Here is a 12,446-nt window from a genome sequence, read left to right as displayed (position 1 = left end):
ATACGGCATGACAGCCAGAGGTCAGAGAAAGGCCGGCTCACAAAACGAGACAGTCTCCCGGAGTAAAAACAAATTGTCCTACACAACACCATAATATGAAATGCGATCTGGCTGACGGATGTGCATGGGAATACATAGGCTATTGTCCTACATTTTAATCTCAATAGTGCTATTGTTGTGAATTTCAAATTATGATTTTGTAGACTAAGCCTATCACATTTAATTTAGATAATTGAATCATCGATTTCTAGCGGATAGGCTAAAACAAAGAATCGCATCTGCATGGGATGCGATAGGCTACTATTCGATCGTGGATCTATTCTAAACCATATTTCCTTTATCGCAGAATGAATGTTTGATAACCTAATGTCTGCCACGATGGCCTATTTTTCAAGGGTGAAAAAATAAAAATGTCTATTTCATTTCATGGCTATAATGATATCATGTTAGCAAAACTGGTATTTGAATAGTCTGTTATTTATATTTGTTCATTAATGGTTCAGTGAAAACAACGTTTTTAAGAGTAGACCTATAGGCATAAAGGTTTGTAGCAGACCAGTTATGGCGGGCTAAAAAACGTAATGGCCAGATAGACCTGCCCTACATTTGGTATTATGATGATATGATCGGTGATGCAGGGTTTACGCATTGAGATAGGCCCTTAAGTGTTTTTTGCGTTAGGGTTTTGCCTATGCTACTATTTGCAACTTTTACCGCTAGCATACATCCCTGGTTCTGATGAATAAATTCCTATTAATTAGAACGTAAAGACGAGAGCTAGCTATTAGAACGTAAATATGAGGGTAAACCGTGCATATATAGGCCTTCATCTGCTGTAAAAAATGTCCATCCCTCTTTCCGTGCGCTTGTATGATGTCAGTCCAAATGCGCATCATAAATAAGAAATGAAAAACACAGAAGTGCTGTTTTTCCAACGGTCCAGAGTTCTGGGTTGGGGCCTACACCTGGGTTTTCATCCAATTTCCAATTAATTAAACTAACCAGTGAAAGGAACACACTGTATTTCTCTGAACGTTTTTCAGCTGGAACAACACAGAAGTCAATGCAGTGTTTCGTTTTTTTGGATAAAGAGGAAGCATGTGAGGGGACGAAAAGGGGTGCTTTGAGTTTCTTTCAAATGATGGGGACAAAATGGCCGAATATTTCCGTTTCTATTGAAAATAAGGGCGACCAGGGGGATGCATGAAAAGGTATTTGTAGCAGTCAATAAGGTTGTCAAACTGGTCAGCGGTAATCAGCACTAATGATGAGGTCTAGGGTCCCCGCGTGAACAAAGGGGCGCTCCCAATGTTTTGTGAGCGGAAGCAACACGGGTTCCCCTTCAAAGAATGAACTGCAGTCAGGGTAGTCTGCCAGGGGTACGGAAATCAGAACTTTTGTGTAGTGTGTGTGTGTTTGGCAGCTGCTGCAATGTGAATTCGTGAGTTGGGCGATTAAAAGGATTTAATGACCAATTGATTGACTGTTTTCTGACTTGTACGTTTGCAGCAGTCATAGCACGTTAATTGTGCTCCAATAAACACGTCGAACATTTTGAATAATAAAGAAAAGGCCTCTACGTTTTGTAAAATATGAAACGACGTTGGATATAACCGCTGAAGCGGGTTCATTTTAAAGACCTTTGACTCTCATCCTTTTAGACCTCCAGCCCTTTTATATCTTGGTAACATTATATCTTCTGGATTTTTGTGTAGTTTTTAAGCCATTTAAAAAAAATAAAGCAGGTGCAACACCAATTTCAATGTAGCCTATGTGTCCATCATAATATGAAAGAAGGTTCTCCTTCTCTTGAACTCCGATCTCTCTATGCTGTTGCGACTTTATTATGATCGAATCTGTCAAAGGAGTTCAGCAGTGATAGCTTTCTCTATGTGATGCGAGCTGGTGTCAGCACTAACAGTGGGCTATGTCAATGTGTACTATTTCTCCTGTAGCAGTTAGATCTACATGATAGTGTCTGGCTATTTAGCACATACTCTTGTCTTTAATAATCTATTTTTTAAGTAGGCCTATTACTAATCGGTGTTAGTTTATCTCTAGGTTATTTTATGCATATTTCTTCCAACGGTGATTGTAAGACCACGCTGTAGCCTAATATACAACTAGACTGTAATATAGGCCAACCTACAACTTCTCCTTTGATTGGTCTGGAATATTTTTTTACTCCACTCTGCTTCCTGTTTAAATCCCCTGGTTTTAGGTTTATTTTTTATTAACACATTATAGGCTCTGCTATAGCCAACATGGTCCCGTAAAAAAACATGTTCAATTATAGGCATATATGTATTATTATTATTACTGTCCTTTTTATTGTTGTTATTATTGTTATTCATATTATCAGCTGTAACCAAGAGACATTTCCAAAATCTAGTCTATTATTTTCGTAAAACAGATATTACGACAGAATAGACCCCTTGCCATAGAGCGGACCATTCACCTTTTGCCGGAGTTTCCCCTGTTTTCTCTAAAGCGGATGAGGTCATTAAATTATGGAGAAACATAAAGGCATTTAAGAACCTTGTCCTGCTCCATCTTAATTAGCCAACCTCTCAAGAAGGACTCCTAACTGCCCCATCCCAGTAGACCCAATCTGCCGCGTCTCCCAACAATGTGTTCATTTGATTTGAACACTTTCTTGATGTCGTCTCTGCCATTGACTGTCGTTTAAAACGCATGTCGCTTGGTTTGTTTCTCTTAAATGTCCATGAATGTTTCATGTGTGTTTCGACCGGTCCCCAAATTAATATAGTTGTTTCACTGTTGGTTTTGGTATTTTAACCAGCGGGCAATGAACGCGTCTGGTAAAGATAGACAAAATCAACATGAGCACGCGTGGAGCCAGTTTAGCCAAGGTGTTTGAATGTAACAATTTAATGTTGCTTCTTCACAATCTTGTTTTATTTGTACGTTTTTTTTTATTGCTGGCTATATCCCGACCAGGGCCACATTCGTTTTTTGTTCGTTCACTCAGCAAGAACAGCGCATTCACTGGAGACAGTCAGATATCCATACAAATTACCCAGCCCTATTTTGTATTATTAATAGGAATCCTCAACGTCTTTTATACTCCAGAAAATTGCTTATTTGTAAGTAGGTTGCATTCGTGTTTGTGTCGCATGTGTTTCTTTGAAGTCAGATACTTTCTTCACTGGACCATTTTCTCTTTCATAATTTAAGTTCGCAGAATGATGCTAGTGTATTTATCCCGTATTCAAGTTTATTAATATTTAACATCTAAAAATGTCATGAAGGCAGGCGTTTCATAATATTCTCACTGAGAATGCTACGGATGCCCCCTGGTGGTGATATTGGGTAGTACTGACCTGCTTACCAGACACCGCTGTCATGCTAACCTACACTCCTACTAACATAACGAATTATAGGCTATATATGTTATTTAAAGTTTAAATGTTTCCATTGTGTTAGAATTGGTTTCCAGAAATATTGTTATTTTATTGGTATGCATCCAACAGGCTGCAATAAACCCACATCGCTTAATATCCTTCATAACCTGTTGTTCTATGTCTAACACAACACAAAAACTGTCCTGAATTGAGAGTGAGACTGGAGACTGGGATAAGTTCTGCACGAATGCGCCGTTTCTTTGTTTACACGTTTACACAAGGGGCAACAATCAACCAAATTAAATTAAGCAAAATGTTAACTTAGTTGTTCATGGAGGAGTGTGAAATAGTCTGTAATCCTATAGCTTTTTGTCTGATCGTGTTGCACCGCACCCTTTTAGCAAGTGGCAGTCAACGGCGATCATGATGACACGTAATAGAATACCAGAGGCGAGTTTCAGCACCTTGGACAGGGCACAACCATTCACCGTACTGAAATGCATGTTTGCTCCTGGGTCAGGCTGTTAGCATATCAACTCTTTGTCACCCAGGCCTTACAAAACATCGTCCATTTCGATTGAAAAAATCTATAATGAAATGATAATTTAACTATGAACTTGAATATGTTTTCCAGATACTTTAATTGATGCTGTAAATGAGAGTGAGGTCAAGCATTAAGGTGCTAAGCAACTGACTGTTGATTCATTGTGTTAATATTGTCATTGGATGTTAAAATAAAGATAGCCTACTGTGCACAAAATATTATTTCGTAAAAAAATGTAGGCCGAACATAACACTTGTTGATACATAGACCACACAAGTGGTCTATGTATCAGGCATGACGCCTCTGGTTTCGTAGGTCTTCCTATAGCTTCTGCAGAATGGCATCCCTTACCGGTTGTATAGGCGAGCCTACTCAAAATGTATAGGCTATTACTAGCCTATGCTATAGCCTTATATTTAAGCAATAAGGCACGAGGAGGTGTGGTATATTGCCAATATACCACGGATAAGTGCTGTTCTTAAGTGCCTGCATACAGCCCTTAGCCGTGGTATATTGACCATATACCACAAACCCAGAGGTGCCTTATTGCTATTATAAACTAGATACCATTACAATTAGTAGAGTAAAAATAAATGTGTATTTGTATCTCTCTAACTACATTGGTAACTAGTTTATAACAGCAATAAGGCACCTCGGGGGTTTGTGGTATATGGCCAATATACCACTGCTAAGGACTGTAGGCAGGCACTCCGCATTGCGTCGTACATACAAAAGAACAGGCTTAACTGTGGTATATTGGCCATATACCACACACCCTCGGGCCTTATTGCTTAAATAAATACTTTACAGCCAAACAGACAGTGTTTCTCTCACCTATTAACACATATAATATAAGCCATTGAGCACATGCTTTTATCCAAAGTGACCTACAGTCATGTATGCATACATTGTATGTATATGTGGCCCTGGGAATCGAAACCCACAACCCTGGCAGTGCAAGCGCCATGCGCTACCAACTGAGCCATGAAGGACCACATACACTGAGTATACAAAACATTAAGAACACTTGCTCTTTCCATGACATAGGTGAATCTAGGCAAAAGGGGGAGGGCAACTCAATATTAGGTGTTCCTGATGTTTGGTACACTCAGTGTATATTATGTCTCAGTTTGATTCACTATGGAGGGATACCATTCATACTTATTCTTCATAATTCATTGTTTTTTTGTTACAGCCTATCCAGAGGCTTAGTAATATGAATACAAGGTCAAAGGATTTGGTTATTAATAGCAATGCTTGCATGCCATTGAAGTGGTCAAGTAGCCTAGATCTATGTTTTGACAAACTCCTTCTGAGTGAATTCTACAAAACATTGACTCCAGTGTCTCAAGTGTTCTAGAACTTTGTCTTAAATAACTCACATTAACTAGTCCTTGTTGTTAATCACCCTGTCAGCATGCTGTAGGTTCTGCTTTTTACATTGCTCCAGACAGATCAATAGCCCGTGTCTGCCTGGGCCCGCCTGCCTCACACACAATTTCTCATTTGTTACAAGATACAATGCAGATAATATGGAGCTATATCTGACTGGTACCTATGTAGTAAAGTCAATCAATGTGCATAGCATCAAGATTGTCTGTTCACACAAAGGGCCTAATGTGAACTTGGATCTTCTGTAATTTTCCCTGACTCAAATAATTACTAGCAATAAGTGGATATTGTATTGACAGGCGCTGGTGAGAGTTCTGTGAAATTATGCGGGGATAAATATGTGAAAGGGAAATAATGATAAGAACAGACGGAGGTCAGAAAACTAGGCATTTTACCATGACAGTGGTGTATTGTGGGGGCTCTATTGACAGGGTATACACATAGCACGCTGGGGGATTGAGGTCAGTTTGTATCCAGCAAAGTCTACTCTGTAGTTGCTGTTGAAAACTTTAGGTGGTAATGTATGACTGTTCATTCCAAACTAAGTATGATACAATTTTGGAGCAATGCACATCATTTTAATAGATGAAGAATACTCCGTGTATTACTTGTTTTAAGTAAAGAATATGTATTGAAGTGGACACATACATATAACCTAAGGCTGGTCTGATGTCCAATCATGTTATTCTCCTGCAACAATTACGTTATTTGGATCAAACATACATATAATATTCTTATTACATCCGCTTAGGTTCAAAGTTTATGATCAGGGGTCTGATTACACAAAATTTGACAATAAACTGTTGTTTAAAGTATATATATGAAGGGCTCCAATGTCTGCTTTTCCTCTCTTCCTCTCCACACCAACAAAGAATACTACCACACACAAGGCATGGTACGCATGAATCATTGTGATGATATAACTTAAATATGTGACATCAAAGTCATAATTAAGGGCATATATAAACTGCAAAATGCCATCTTAGATTCCTTGATTCGTAGAAGAATACATTAATTTATCCTTTGGAAACGAGAGAGCAGAACAACACAAAGGCTGGTGAGAAATATTATCGGCCACTAGATGGAGGCAGTGACCATAGAAATGCATCATAGAGAACATGCTTTGTTCTAATATATGCTTTGTTCTAATATATAACAGTGATGTCACTGGTGTGCGATGCCTATTGACTGTCTATTTTATAAAGGATAACCTTTATAACCGTTTTTTCAGTTTAGTAGGTGCAATTAACAAATCTCCGATATTCTCTGTATTACTTGTTATGTATTGTGTTTTAAGCGCAATTTGTCTGTCAGTAAAGTATTTGAATAGTCCCTCCTATGACCCTCCCTGGATACAATGAAGACATGCTTTTAAGAAAAAACAAACATGAATGTCAGCATGATTGTGGATATCACAAAAAAAAATGTTTATCACTGAACTCACACCTGCACACATCTTGATGAGCTCACAACTCCACATATATTGTATTAAACACTATGTAGATGAAGTATGGGACAGGCAACATGAGCCCCCCAGTACAGTACATATCTCACGTTGTACAGTAAAGACATGCAGTAAATCAACATTGCCACATGGTGGCGGAAAAGAGCCAGTGTTATGTATTTGTAATACTGTGTAAATCAGGGATGGGCACCTCCAGTCTCGCCTGAAGGCTACACTGTCTGCTGGTTCTCTCTCCTCCCTTGCACTTTATTGATCCATTCATGTCACTGATTGTTCAGAAAGTTGGTTTTCCTGGTCTAAGTCATTCACTGATTTGAAGGAAGGGACCAAAACCAGCAGACTCTGTGGCCCTCAAGAATTAGAGTTCCCCCACATCACACAGTCTGAAACAATCTGAACTCTATTAAACATTAAACACCAATCTCTTAGGTCACTTTCACTGCCATACAAATAATTATATTTTTGTCATGTAACTATTAGTGACAAGCACTCAACATGGGTAAATCACAGATTTCGGTTGGGCAAGTTCCATAAAGCCTACAGAGCCTTCCAAAAGTATTTGGACGGTGAAGTAAAACTTTTTTTGGGGGGGGGGATCTGTAGGAGTGCTGATCTAGGATCAGTTCCCCTCTATCCATGTAAAATGATGAATGTACTAAGAGATCAGCACTCTTACTCTGAGACGCTTCATGAGTACGGGCCGTGTAATTCAATTTGAAAATCAAGTAATGAATATGAGGCAAAAGTACATCATGTCACTTTTTCGCTGGGGTTATTTTTACGCATGTTTTCTTTTTCGCAGTTTAGATAGACCCCATATTTGGACAAATCAGTTAAAAATAAATTACTGTAATACAAGGGCTAGTATTTGGTTTGAAATCCCTTGCCAAAATAACTACACCAAGCCTGGCTGCAACCCATTTACTTCACTGAGAGCATGGGACATATATGATCATCGTGTCATGATATTAGATCTTGTAATAACACCTAGCATCACAAATCCTGATGCTGAAAGATATAACTGTTTCAAGACTACCAGACTGCCCAGAGAAGTACATTCCCTGAAGGAGTAGGATGTGACCTCATCTGGGTGTCTTTTTCTTTTGTGTGTATTACTGTGTGGTTTACTTTCTGCTTGTCTGCGTAGGGTAAAGCATGTGTGTTTGTTTGCGTATGCCATTGTGCAGATGCATGAAGTCATGCATCCCTGCCTGAGAGTACTCTTTATGTTGATTAATATGGGGGTGTACTATCGAGCAGCACAATATTCTATGCAGTAGATTCAGAGTGGATTTTGGAGTGTTATTATCTGGCTGTGTAGCCTATGTGGACTGTGTAGCTGTGTGGACTATTAACATGATAGTGGGTGTGAATATCTATGTGTAAGAAAGTGTGTTGAGCACTGCAAGTGATCCAGTTGGGGTTCTATATTTAAACTCCTTGGTCTCTAGTTTCTGCAGCTGTCACCAAGTTTAAGTTCAGCACCTTGAGCTTTTCTCCAACTGCTCTTGGGTCAGAGTTATAAACCTGCCAAACCTTTAAAAGAGAGTGACAGTGAGGGACTCTCTCTTACCCTTGAGGTGGTGGTGGTGCCCCCTGAGTGCAGCAGAATGTGCTTACTAGTTTATCAGCAGATCATCCCTGTTGAACATATCACCCTTGTGCACAAGTGACTCCCATCACACAAAGCTGCTACTGCGAACCAACAGTTCTGTCAGCTAGTTGCAACCAGCTTTGGGTCATTGCATAAAGTTGCATTAATACCACTTAGTTACTTGCTGTGTGATCAAGTCAAAAATGTATTTGTCCACAGAACATGTATGTAGGCCTACTCAATTTTTGACTCTAAACTACATACTGAAACTGCTCATTGTAAGTGAGTAAATCATTTGATCAGGGACAATAGCTAGACATTCTAGTGAGAGCAGTGTTTAACACATACAGAAGACAACTCTCTCTTAACTGATTAGGCCTGACTAGGTCAAGGATATTTTACATTATGTTAGGCTAGCCTGGGTCATGATGACAGCAGCACATCCTTTCTGCTGCTCTCCACTGTGCCAAAGCCTGCTCACAGATATGCTACAGTGCACACCCAAAGGACTGGCATTGGCTTCCTTTGGGCCTTTGACCACATAATATCTGGTAGACCTATAAACCAATGCTCTGTAAAGGTGGTCTTCAGTCCCTCTAGCTGCTGTAGGTGGTGTGGAGGCCAAAGGAGTGGCCTGTCTGTCCAGTGGCAGTGCTGTCCCTAATAACAGAGCTTAGCTGGCATTCCACACGCTGTGGCACTAAGGGGGGAAGTAACCCAGGGAGAGCCTGGTAATTACCCAGGGCCACTGTCACCACGCAACGAATGCACAGCTCCGCAGAGACATGACAACCAGGACACTTTTAACCCCTTCTCATTCCTCTGCCTTTAGGTGTGTATCAAGGAGGCTGGACTATTGCTAACATTGGTGGTGTATCATGCTCCTGACCGTATAACTAGCCAATCATGATCATATATACGCTGAGTATACAGAACAGGACATAGACTGACCAGGTGAATCCAGGTGAAAGCTGTGATCCCTTATTGATCCACTTCAATCAGGGTAGATGAAGGGGATGAGACAGGTTAAAGAAGGATTTTTAAGCCTTGAGACAATTGAGACATGGATTGTGTATGTGTGCCATTCAGAGGGTGAATGTGCATGACAAAACGTTAGTGCCTTCGAACGGAGTTTAATCGTATTTGAAATGTTTGTTTTTTTAACTAGGCATGTCAGTTAAGAACAAATTCTTATTTACAATGATGGCCTACCCCAGACAACACTGGGCAAATTGTGCACCACCCTATGGGACTACCAATCACAGCCAGATGTGATGCAGCTTGGATTTGAACCAGGGACTGCAGTGAGGTCTCCTGCACTGAGAAGCAGTGCCTTGGACTGCTGTGCCACTCGGGAGGCAGTGCCAGGTGTACCGGTTTGTGTCAAGAACGGCAATGCTGCTGATTTTTTTCACGCTCAACAGTTTCCTGTGTGTATCAAAAATGGTCCACCACCCAAAGGACCTCCAGATAACTTCACACAACTGTGGGAAGCATTGGAGTCAACATGGGACAGCATCCCTGTGGAACGCTTTCGACACCTTGTAGAGTCCATGCCCTGATGAAGTGAGGCTGTTCCGAGGGCAAAGGGGGTGCAGCTCAATATTAGGAAGGTGTGGCTAATGTTTGTTATAATGTATGTATCTCTCTAACTGAGATGCAGTCAATAGCAATCTAGCAATGTTGTCTGACTTTAAAGATGCTCAGAAGGATGTCATGTTCTGATACAGGTTGAGAGGTCCATGTTCTGTCTCTGAGGGAAGAAAGGGCCGGAGACGAGATCGCTATGGATTGAAGAAGAGTAGGAGGACAGATGAGGTGGCAGTGGTGAGAGGTAAGAAGGGAATGGACATACTAATCTCTCTGGAAACGAGAGATCTCTCTCGCACGTACAAGCAAGCAGGCACGCACATACAGAGTAGGTTACCTTCCTCCTGTATTGTAATCATGTATTGCATTTTACAGTAATGTATTGTAAATACTGTATCTATTGTAGTGGTCCTGCGTGGCTCAGTTAGTAAGAGCATGGCACAAAAGTTGTGGGTTCGATGCCCACTGGAGTCACATATGAAAATGTATGGACTCACTGGATAAAAGTGTCTGCCTCGTAAATGGCAGGTATTACAGTACTGTATTGGCCGTTGTAATTTTAGTAAAGCCGTTTGAAACCCCCCCCCCATCAAAATAGCCCAGCAACTTCATTTTGGAAACACGTTTAATGGGGATGCATTTGTTACATGGAGTACTTCTCTGCTCTCGTCAATATCAGATTTTTTGTAATTTTTTGTGAAGTAAAATCCTAAAAGTCAACATCATAATAGTACATTACAGTATACAGTGCATTCATAGACCCCTAGACTTTTTCCACGTTTTGTTGTGTTACAGCCTGAATTTTAAATGGATTACATTGAGAATTGTTTTGTCACTGGCCTCCACCCAATAACCCATAATGTCAACCTGGAATTATGTTTGTTTTTTTACAAATTAATTTAAAAAATGAAAATCTGAAATGTCTTGAGTCAGTAAGAATTCCACCCTTTTGTTATGGCAAGCCAAAATAAGTTCAGCAGTAAAAATATGTTTAACATGATTTTTGAATGACCACCTGATCTCTGTACCCTACACATACAGTTGAAGTCGGAAGTTTACATACACTTAGGTTGGAGTCATTAAAACTAATTTTTCAAACACTCCACAAATTTCTTGTTAACAAACTAGAGTTCTGGCAAGTCGGTTAGGACATCTACTTTGTGCATGACACAAGTTATTTTTCCAACAATTGTTCACAGACAGAATATTTCACTTATAATTCACAGTATCACAATTCCAGTGGGTCAGAAGTTTACATACACTAAGTTGACTGTGCCTTTAAACAGCTTGGAAAATTCCAGAAAATGATGTCATGGCTTTAGAAGCTTCTGATAGGCTAATTGACATCATTTGAGTCAATTGGAGGTGTACCTGTAGATGTATTTCAAGGCCCACCTTTAAACTCAGTGCCTCTTTGCTTGACATCATGGGAAAATCAAAGGAAATCAGCCAAGACCCCAGAAAAAATTTTTAGACCTCCACAAGTCTGGTTCATCCTTAGGAACAATTTCCAAACACCTGAAGGTACCACGTTCATCTACACAAACAATAGTACGCAAGTATAAACACCATGGGACCACGCAGCCATCATACCGCTCAGGAAGGAGGCCCGTTCTGTCTCCTAGTGATGAACGTACTTTGGTGTGAATAGTGCAAATCAATCCCAGAACAACAGCAAAGGATCTTGTGAAGATGCTGGAGGAAACAGGTACAAAAGTATCTATATCCACAGTTAAACAAGTCCACTGCTCAAAAACTGCTATTAAAAAGCCAGACTACGGTTTGCAACTGCTCATGTGGACAAAGATCGTACTTTTTGGAGAAATGTCCTCTGGTCTGATGAAACAAAAATAGAAATGTTTGGCCATAATGACCATCGTTATGTTTGGAGGAAAAAGGGGGAGGCTTGCAAGCCGAAGAGCACCATCCCAACTGTGAAGCACGGGGGTGGCAGCATCATGTTGTGGGGGTGCTTTGCTGCAGGAGGGACTGGTACACTTCTCAAAATAGATGGCATCGTGAGGAAGGGATATTATGTGAATATATTGAAGCAACATCTCAAGACATCAGTCAAGAAGTTAAAGCTTGGTCGCAAATAGGTCTTCCAAATGGACATTGACCCCAAGCATACTCCAAAGTTGTGGCAAAATGGCTTAAGGACATAAAAGTCAAGGTATTGGAGTGGCCATCACAAAGCCCTGACCTCAATCCCGTGGAACATTTGTCGGCAGAACTGAAAAAAGCGTGTGCGAGCAAGTAGCCCTACAAACCTGACTCAGTTACACCAGCTCTGTCAGGAGGAATGGGTCAAAATTCACCCAACTTATTGTGGGAAGCTTGTGGAAGGCTACCCGAAACGTTTGACCCAAGTTAAACAATTTAAAAGCAATGCAACCAAAAACGAATTGAGTGTATGTAAACTTCTGACCCACCGGTAATGTGATGAAAGAAATAAAAGCTGAAATAAATAATTCTCTCTACTATTATTCTGACATC

The sequence above is a fragment of the Oncorhynchus mykiss genome, chromosome 19 (genome assembly GCF_057628025.1).
Source record: "Oncorhynchus mykiss isolate SJ-2025 chromosome 19, ASM5762802v1, whole genome shotgun sequence".
NCBI lineage: Eukaryota > Metazoa > Chordata > Actinopteri > Salmoniformes > Salmonidae > Oncorhynchus > Oncorhynchus mykiss.
The sequence above is the reverse complement of the archived record's forward strand: the minus strand, read 5'-3'. Positions refer to the sequence as shown.